The sequence below is a fragment of the Lupinus angustifolius genome, chromosome LG08 (assembly GCF_001865875.1).
Source record: "Lupinus angustifolius cultivar Tanjil chromosome LG08, LupAngTanjil_v1.0, whole genome shotgun sequence".
NCBI lineage: Eukaryota > Viridiplantae > Streptophyta > Magnoliopsida > Fabales > Fabaceae > Lupinus > Lupinus angustifolius.
The window spans coordinates 433,227-443,179 of record NC_032016.1 but is presented as its reverse complement, the minus strand read 5'-3'; the positions used below and the strand labels follow the sequence as shown (position 1 = coordinate 443,179).

Genomic DNA, 9,953 nt, shown 5'->3' with positions numbered 1-9,953 from the left:
AACAGGATTTTCCCTAACATTCCTGAAAAGATTGCAAAAACTAAGATAGCTGGAAACTTGGATAGGCTAGTGTGGACAAAGACTCTAGATGGCACCTTATCTCTTAAAGATGCTTATAAGGAGGTAAGGAATTACACTAGTCAGTTAAATTGGTGCAAGCTGATATGGTCTGCTAGTACTGCTCCTTCTAAGTCATTCATCACTTGGAGAATTATGAACAAAAAGATGCCTACGGATGATAAACTCAGGAAAAGAGGTTGTCAAATCGTCTCCATCTGCAACTTATGCCACTCTCACAGTGAGGAGGAGGATCATCTTTTTCTGCACTACACTTTTGCATCTAGTCTTTGGGATTGGATCAATCATGCTTTCTCAATCAACCTGGACATCTCCTCTATCAAAAGAATTTTGGATGACTGTGATAAAATGATCAATAAGCAGGTTAAACAAGTTCTCATAGCTTGCGTGATCAACACCTTAAGCACTATTTGGTTTTGCAGAAACCAGAAAAGATTTGAGGGAATTCTAATCACTATCCCTATGGCAATCAGAAGGATCAAGAGGGACACTTCTTTAGCTGGAAATTCCTCCTCTGCATCTGCTTCCCCCTCAGTTGAGGACCTCTTGATCCTTAGAAGCTTTAACATTAGTGCTAAGCTTAATCTAGCTCCTAGAATCACGGAAGTTAACTGGATCCCTCCAGAAATGGGTTGGATCAAAGTCAACACTGATGGAGCGGCTCATGGAGCTCCAGGGCATGCAGGGGGAGGGGGAATTTTCCGTGATCATAATGGAGTGTTTATCACTGCTTTCTCTAAGTATCTAAACATCCAGAATGCCATCTTTGCTGAGTTTCATGCAGCTTTGCATGCTGTGCATACTGCTTACAACAGAGGGTGGAAGCAGCTTTGGATTGAGGTTGATTCAACCATGCTCTTGGACATCTATAATGGCAATTCTAATCCCCCCTGGAGTCTGCAGAATGATTGGATAAAGTGCAAGGAGAAATTGCACACAATGAACTACAAAATCACTCATATCTTTAGGGAAGGTAACAATTGTGCGGATAAATTAGCTTCGTTTAGTATTGTTTCAAGAACTTACACGGTTTGGAATGTAATTCCTACCTTTATCCTTAGTGATTATAATAGGAACAGATTGGGAATGCCCAATTATCGCTTCAAGAACATGTAAAGCTCTTCCTCTATCAATATATTGGGTGTAATCACACCTTTGTTTAAAAAAAACAAATCCTTGAATCATTACGGCAGCACTAGTGCCTTAGCAAATCCCTGAATCATATTTGCAACATGGGTGCCTCAGCAAATCCCTGAATCATTTTGGCAGCATGTGTCCCTCAATAAATCCCTGAATCATCACGACAAACACATGAACTGCCTCAACAAATCCCTAGTTCATCACGGAAAACGCAGGAACTGTATCAACAAACTTTAGTCTATCACGGAAAATGTCGGAATTGTCTCAACAAATCCATGGCCTATCACGGCAAACACGGGAACTGCCTCAAAAATCCCTAGTCCATCACAGAAAATGCAGGAACTGCCTCAACAAATCATGGCAAATGTAGGAACTGCCTCAACAAATCCTTGGTCCATCACGACTAACATGGGAACTGCCTCACCAAATTCCTAATCCTTCACGGCAAACGCGAGAACTGCCTAAATAAATCTCTGGTGCATCACGACAAGCGCGGGAACTGCCTCAAAAATCCCTGGTTCATCATGGCAATCACGGGAACTGCCTAAACAAATCCCTGGTCCATCATGGCAAACGTGGGAACTGCTTCAACAAATCTCTAGTCCATCACGACAAATGCGAGAACTACCTCAACAAATCCCTGATTCATCACGGCAAGCGCGTGAACTGCCTCAACAAATCCCTAGTCCAGAACGGCAACCGTGGGAACTGCCTCAACCAATCCCTAGTCCACCACGACAAACGCGGGAACTGCCTTAACAAATGCTTGGTTCATCACGATAAACGCGGGAACTGCCTTAACAAATCCCTGGTTCATCACTGCAAACGCAGGAATTGCTTCAACTAATCTCTGGTCCAACATGGCAAGCATGGGAACTGTCTCAACAAATCTCTGCTCCACCAGCAAAACATCGATATGCTTCATCAAAATCTAGTACCTTCCAAATGGCCTTTTTCTGAGCCTTAACAAAAATATCATTCATTTCTTTACTGATTACTTATCATGATAACACTCAATGTAATTGGATTCTAAAAAAATTATTTTTTTAGATTTATTCTAAAAATAATAATACTGAATAAATAAAAATAAAAGATGAGTGAATTAAAGAGTTGATTGTATTATCATATAAATTTAAGATTTGAAAATATGTAATTTGAATCACATCATATCCATTTGATTAGTTGCATGAATCACCTTGATAATAACTAAATATTTAAGGATTCAAAAATCAAATCAAGATTGGGATATAGATATACGCAAATCAAATTAGAAAGTTCATATCAATCTAATTGTATTACACAAATCAATTTGATTAGAAAATTAAATCTTTAGAGATTTGGAATCAAATAAATCAAGGCTGTGAATCAATCAAATAAGTTAAAGATCGCAATTAGGAAATATGCAAATCAAGTTAAGATTGAAAATTGTTATATCAATCTGATTGTGTTGCACAAATAATTTTGATTATTACTCTTTAGAGATTTGATTCGATGAAAAATTAAACTTTTAGAGATTTGGAATCAAGTAAATTAAGGTTGCAATATGAGAATAAGCAAATCAAGTTGAATCAAATCAAATGAAGCAAATTTCAAATCAATTTGGTTATGTTGCAAATCTGATTTATTTCCCTTAACCTCCTCTAATTAATTAATGAAAGACATTCTCCTCACTAAGCACATGTGATAAGTCATAATCTATAAATAGAGTGTCTTATTCACCAAAGAGAAAGGGAGATTCCATACAAAAAAAGCACTAAAAAGACAAGAATTCGATGTAAAAATTACAACCAAGAATTACACATAAAAATCCCTCAAAAAAGAGCTCTCCATACTAGTCTGTATATGCGTTGACTAGCCACTCATAGCCAATCAAATCTCGAAACATCATGTGATTGTAGTACACCATGTTGCTCCAGATTACTACTCTCACATGAACATAACATTATCCACGTCTAAGTGCACCCTTCCTCACCCAATGTGTGCATTTGTCTTTCGCATTGTATCCCTGCTCCTTTGCAAGTTGCAATAAGTAAGTACCTTCATTTTTCTACAATATATGTATGATAATTGTACCAACTTTTATTGCCACCATTGAAGAAATAATTTTACTAATCATTCGTATAATAATATTAATAATAACATCGTCATATGATGAAATTTATCATCATAAATTAAAGTAACAACCATATTTTTATTAGCACGATCATCAATGCAAACTAATAATTAATCAAAACGCTTTTTTTTCATAAATACGCAATAATAAATATTTTAATTAATAAAATTTGTCAATCAACAAATGTTTTTTACTAACGAACTACGTAAGCTTTGATTCTCTTAATAAGGATACATAGGACCAATGTCAATCTTTTCACGGACAATAATAAAAATAAATAAATTTGTTCATTATAATAATTAATTAATTAACCAGCTAATTTTGATAATAAATAATAATAATAATAAAATCATATATTTTAGTGAAGGGTACCGCCTAAGGCGGGCGAGTAGGGTGCTAATAACTTCCCTACCTTATAACGGACTCCCGAACCTGGATATCAAAAATCCAAAAGCCCAAGGTAATTAAGCTTAAAAGACTTTTCTACATTTTGAAATATAAAATGTGGTGGCGACTCTAAATAAAATCATGCCACCGAAAATCGGGGTGCGACAATAGCCTATAATATTTTGTGAACATGTCATATAATTTTAGTCTCTTTAAAAAAATTTCTCGACTAGTTTGTCAATCAAATTGGTGGGCATCCTACAAGCTTAGGGTTAATAACGAAGCTATAATTCAAACAATTGTGATATAAAGTAATGTGTATGAAAATATGCATGAACTTAATTTTGACGAGAACAAAACATAAAGCTTAAAGGCAAGGACTTATCAATAACAACAACAAACGATGATATTCATGCCTCAATAAAGGATCATGAAGAGTAGAGTAATTATTTTATTATTACGTCCTAAGATGTAATGAACGGGTAGAGTCTAAGTTGGATGAACCTATGATAAATCTCACATAATTAGAGTATGATCATATTGCATAAAGATATTTTTATAAATAATATGACTTAGGTGAATTTAGCATGCATACATGATTTTGAGCATTAATACTTATATCTTTTTCAAAGTCATGCATCATACATCAATCATTCATGTTAGAGGTTTATACACAATTAACAAGGTCTTTTCAGAAAAAGTTAATCGATTAATACTTTGATTAATCGATTAAGTCTTTGCAAATGAGAAACCTGTTAATCGATCAAGGACATGGTTAATAGATTAAGTTAGTTTCCTTTTTGGAATCTTGGACATTTTATAGAAACATTAATCGATTAAGTAGTAATTTAATCGATTATTCCTAACATAATAGTTTGAAAATGAATGGTACTTTATCGTCATTTCCCATGGAAAAAACAGAACCAAAATTTTTATACTAATAGAAACTTGATGCAAGATTGATACATATTTTTCAAGAGTGATTTTATGAAAAAAGAAAGAAACTTTCATGTGAAAAAGAGAGTTTCGAGAATGGTATTTTGAGGCATTTATTTGATAACATTCATTAAGAGATCATTGCATAAGTGAATCTACTATATTAATCATCTTCTGTAATCGGTTCAATAGCATATTAGACTAGTTTAATCATTGTTTCCTTGCTGTATCAAGAACCAAAAGATTGTCATGAAATTCATCAGGTTAATCGAGTAAGCCTTCATTTAATTGATTAAGTACAACATTGTGTTAATTGATTATGCAACCATTTGATCAATTAAAATCAGTCATTTTTTAGATTATCTTTTGTATTTCGAATTGAGTTTAATTATTACTTGAACAACTATTCACCTCCTCTAGGTGGAGTTAGAATCCTTGTTAACCAACAAGTAATTAAATGCCTTAGAATATTTATGGTGTAATATGATTTCTTCAACTTCACATGACATGTCAACATGTTTTTTGTTTTCTTTTCAATTTCTTTATTCAAGTAAATTTTATATAATTTTATGGATTTTTAACTTTTTTTTAATTAGTTTTCAATGCTTCTAGGCTGCCTATTTTAAAACGGGGATGACATAAGAATTTGTCCAAAATGGTAAATGAACATGCCCACGTCCACCTTTGATTGGCATGCATTTTGCTGGTGTGAAATAACAGATTGGGCGACCTATTTTGACATCACTACTTATGTTCGAATGGTGTAAAAAAATTTAGTTAAATCAAAATTTATTTTATTTAGTTTTTAATTGAAGCTTCTAGAAATTGGTCCATGTCAGTTTTCCCTTACATGTCTGACACACACTTCTGAACGCTCAATAGACACCAATGTATGACCCACCCACACTAATGTCTACTTCGTCTACATTTCATTTGGCCGCTCATTTTTAAAATAATGTAGGCTGTTTTTTTCCTGGTCATATCATGAAACCCTTTGAGTTGAGACATGTTATTGAACATAAATGTGTTACTTCCCTCTCTCAAAGTGGAGAGGAATGATGATGATAAATGATATTTTTTTTATCTTGATCTTTGTCTCTAAATTAAATGTAAAAATATTTATTTATAATAAATCTTTATCTTTTTCTCTAAAATTAAATTGTGATAAAAACTAAATATTTTAATAACAATATGATGAAGAATAATTTTAAATAATAAGATACTTTTTTTAATGATTAAATAAATATAAAATAATTAATTTTAAATCAAAATAAATGGAAATCATAATAAATTGAATATTAAATATAACAAATCTGATAAGGATGAAAATAATGATAGCAACTAAGATAATGCATTCCATGTCTTAAAGTTGAGATACAATAGTGGACATCTGTAATGGCAAAGTTGTTGTCCCTTGGAAGTTGCTTCGAAATTGGAATCAATGTTGTGTTCAGATCTGATCTCTAGAGTTTAAAATCTCTTACGTTTTTAGAGAGTGGAATGCTTGTAACGACAAGTTGGTGGCTTTTGGTGTTGTTAAGGATGGCAAAATTACCTAACTCGTGGATACTGCTAAAGTACCCGCAACGGGTATCCATAAAAATAGCTTATGGGTGGGAACAGATATCATGATATCCGTCATGTGGGTACCCGCATATTTATAAATTTAATATATATATTACACTTTTTATTATTTTATAATTATATATTATCTATTTATAATTATTTTATAATGAACTTTACTAATTGAAATATATTGATAAGTTTAACATATACATATATTTTATTATTCATGTGATAACTATTTTATATATATAGTGATTATTAAAAAAAAAATATTTAAACGTAAAAATTCGTTGGGTACCTACGAAATACCCACTACTCATGTGGCTACTCACAAATTGTGTGGATAGGGGTACGGGAAAGCACTACTCGTGCCCGTTTCACCCCTTTGCCATCCCTAGGTGTTGTGTCCTAGTGTGACTCATGGTGGGATTCAATTCATGGTTTTCTTTTTGCTGACTTCTATAGAAATAGGTTTGGATTACCTAATTGTAGATTCAAGCATATGTAATCTCTTGCCTTTTTTGACTGCCTTTTGTATTGAGCTTTCTCATTTTCAATAAATTTATGGTTGTTGTTGTCACCCTTGTCTTAAAAAATGACGTGTTAGTGAACGTAATAGCAACTTACCTATCTAGAAGTGGGATAGGCGTATAATGACAAATGTTAAGCATTTCTTTTATCCTAAAAATTTAATCAAAAGATTTAATGGTGGAAGAGTATATTTGACTAATGAGAGGATTTGATATATTTTAAAGATAGTGAGAGGATTTCATATATTTTAAAATGTTGATTGAATATTTATTTTCAATCTTACTCTAGTATGTGTATAACTCGGACAAAATTAGGTATTCAAAACTATTATGCCCCAAATAATAACACAGAAGGCCTCACACGTACATACTACTATATTACTACTATTAAGAAATTAAATTACTTAAACTAGTCTTATAGAATTCGGCTCGAACCAGTCAGTCCACCCGGTTCAACCGTGAACCGAACATCTAATTGGTTTAAGCCTTTCATCTAACCAGTTTTGCATCAAATAGGGTTGACTCAGTCAGTTTAAAGTTAAAACTAGTGGCTTGGGTGGACGGATCGGCTGGATCGGTCGAGTCAATCAAAAAAATATTTTTTTAAAAACAACCAAATCAATGTCGTTTGTCAACGAAAATAAATATTTGTAACTTATTTGTTATTTTATAGTAGTAAAATATTCTTTTGTTGTTGTTTAATTATACATGATAATATTTTTAAATTCAGTATATGATTGTTAATTATTTTTACATAATATTATGAATATTTTAGAATTTTTAATGCAAATCGAGTTAACTGGTCCAACCACTAGTTGAACCAACAGTACCTTGACCGAGTCATTAATCGGTCCAAATTTAATAACATTGACTTGAACACATATAACATATAGGCATAAAAACAATTATTAGTTTATCACAATTATTCATAAATATTTAAATATCATTATTTCACAATTTTTCATGACTATGTATCATAAGCGAGTTTTTACATTACGGTAATGACAAATAAATTTATAAACATGTATTTTCAGCACACAAAAATATAAAAATTGCACGTCGTATCGAAACTGGTTACGAAATCTTACATGAAAAATATTTTCATTTGAGTTCCTTATCCTACAAGACTCACTGACTTTCGAGACCATCGGGACACTTCAATTAATGAAATAATCTAAGATCATGTTGATATTCTCCCTCATCTTAAATGTTTTATCTCCTCACTTGAATAGTGTCAAATCACTACTATCATTCCTTTGACTCAAGTGTTATTACTTCAACAAACAAACAATAGTGAAATCAAAATCCATTAAAAAACCCTACTTTAACAAATCACATAATAACATAAAATAAAATCACACTATTATGAAAATTAATTCAATCTCTGAAACTAAATATTAAATTTTAAAAATAAATAAATAATAATTTAAACGTTTGTGTTTCATCAGTCCTAAGAATGAAAAGAGATAATGATAGTGACATAAATTCTAAAATAGAGTATTTTTGTCATCTTTTCTTATATAATAATAATTTTTAGTCTAGTCATAATAAATTAATAACATTTATCTTTTTCAAAAAACACACAACAAAGTATGCCGTCAATGCAATGGTATTAGAACATTAACGAACAAGTAATATTTTGCTTTTCCTTAGATGATAATATTTTATATTATAAACACCAAAATAATATTTAAATATTATCACATAAGTATACTATTTTCCAATTAAGTATGAATGAGAATGATACAATAATATTGTAAAACCACTTATACTATCTTTTTAGGTACTACTAAGGATATTTTTTCACGCCATGGGTAACGAACTAATCCCTTATACTATGGATGAGTGCATTTTTTCTCCTATTGACACTAATTACTCTTTTGAAAGTGTCACACCTCACCACTATATATAGGTAGTAGAGGCCTACTAAGAATTGAACCATCTATTCAAGGTTTGATCAACTATTGATAGTTACTTGAGTGTGACGATGTTTCTTGTTAAATTTGCTTTCTTTTTTATTTTTATCATGGCAGCAGGTTAGAAATTATATTTTATTTTGAATCTCCACCATGTATTTTATACCTTCCAATTTTCATTGCACTATATTCTTTGTGATATATATTGTTTTTATGTTAATGTATTAATTGTGTGAATACAGATATATGCAAACAATCAGATGCAAAATGTTTTATTCATCTTCCTTGTAAAGCAAACCTACAATGTCAGTTACTTTGTAGTCCCAAGCATAGGTGTTTTGCTAGACGCTGTACACGCAAGCTGCCTGAATTCATGCTTCCCAAGATTGAGAACCAAGACATTGTGATGTAATAAAAAATGTGCGCACAAGTTAAAAAAATGAATAAAGAAGGGTTACATCTTATTATGTAATATTATAGAGATAACTAGTGTTGCACACAATATATAAATGAAAACAGTGAATAAACAAGGATTACTATATATATATATATATATATATATGATGAAATCAAATAAATTGTGAACATATAAAAAATAGGGACTATTATCACAATATAAGTTTATCGAAATTATGAAGAATATTTTTATGAATACTTCCAATTAAAAACGTCATTTATATTCATAGTTGATATATTATCAATCAACACATGTTTGAAAATGGGAATTGATTAGGGATTAGGGAATCTTACATGAAAAATATTTTCATTTGACTTCCTTATTCTACAAGACTCGTTTACTTTAGAAATTATTGAGACAATTTAATGAAATAATCTAAGATCATGATGATAATCACCCTAAACGATTTATGTTGTCACTTGAATATTGTCAAACCATTTCAAACGTTACTAACATACATTTGATCGAAGTGTTATTACTTCACCGAACAACAGTCAAATTGAATACCATTCAAACAAACCTACTTAAAAAAATCACATAATGACATAAAATAAAATCTCACTATTATGAAAATTAATTTCAATCTTTGAAAATAAATATTAAAGTTAAAAAATAAATAAATAATAACTTAACCCTTGTGTTTTATCAATGTCATAGGAATGAAAAGAGATAACGATGGTAATATAAAATCTAAAATTGAGTATTGTATTCATCTTTTCTTTTGTAATACTAATTTTTAGTCTAGTCATAATAAATTAATAATATTTATATTTTTTTCAAAAACTCACAACAATGTCGGCTATTAATGCAATGGTATTACAACATTAACT

The 9,953-nt window shown here is 31.1% G+C and overlaps 1 long non-coding RNA gene across 1 annotated transcript; it reads left to right on the top strand.

The window, feature by feature from the left end:
* Positions 8,702-9,130, top strand: LOC109354194. The gene is made up of 2 exons (XR_002108523.1): positions 8,702-8,786; positions 8,909-9,130. It is a non-coding gene; the product is annotated as an uncharacterized LOC109354194 (long non-coding RNA).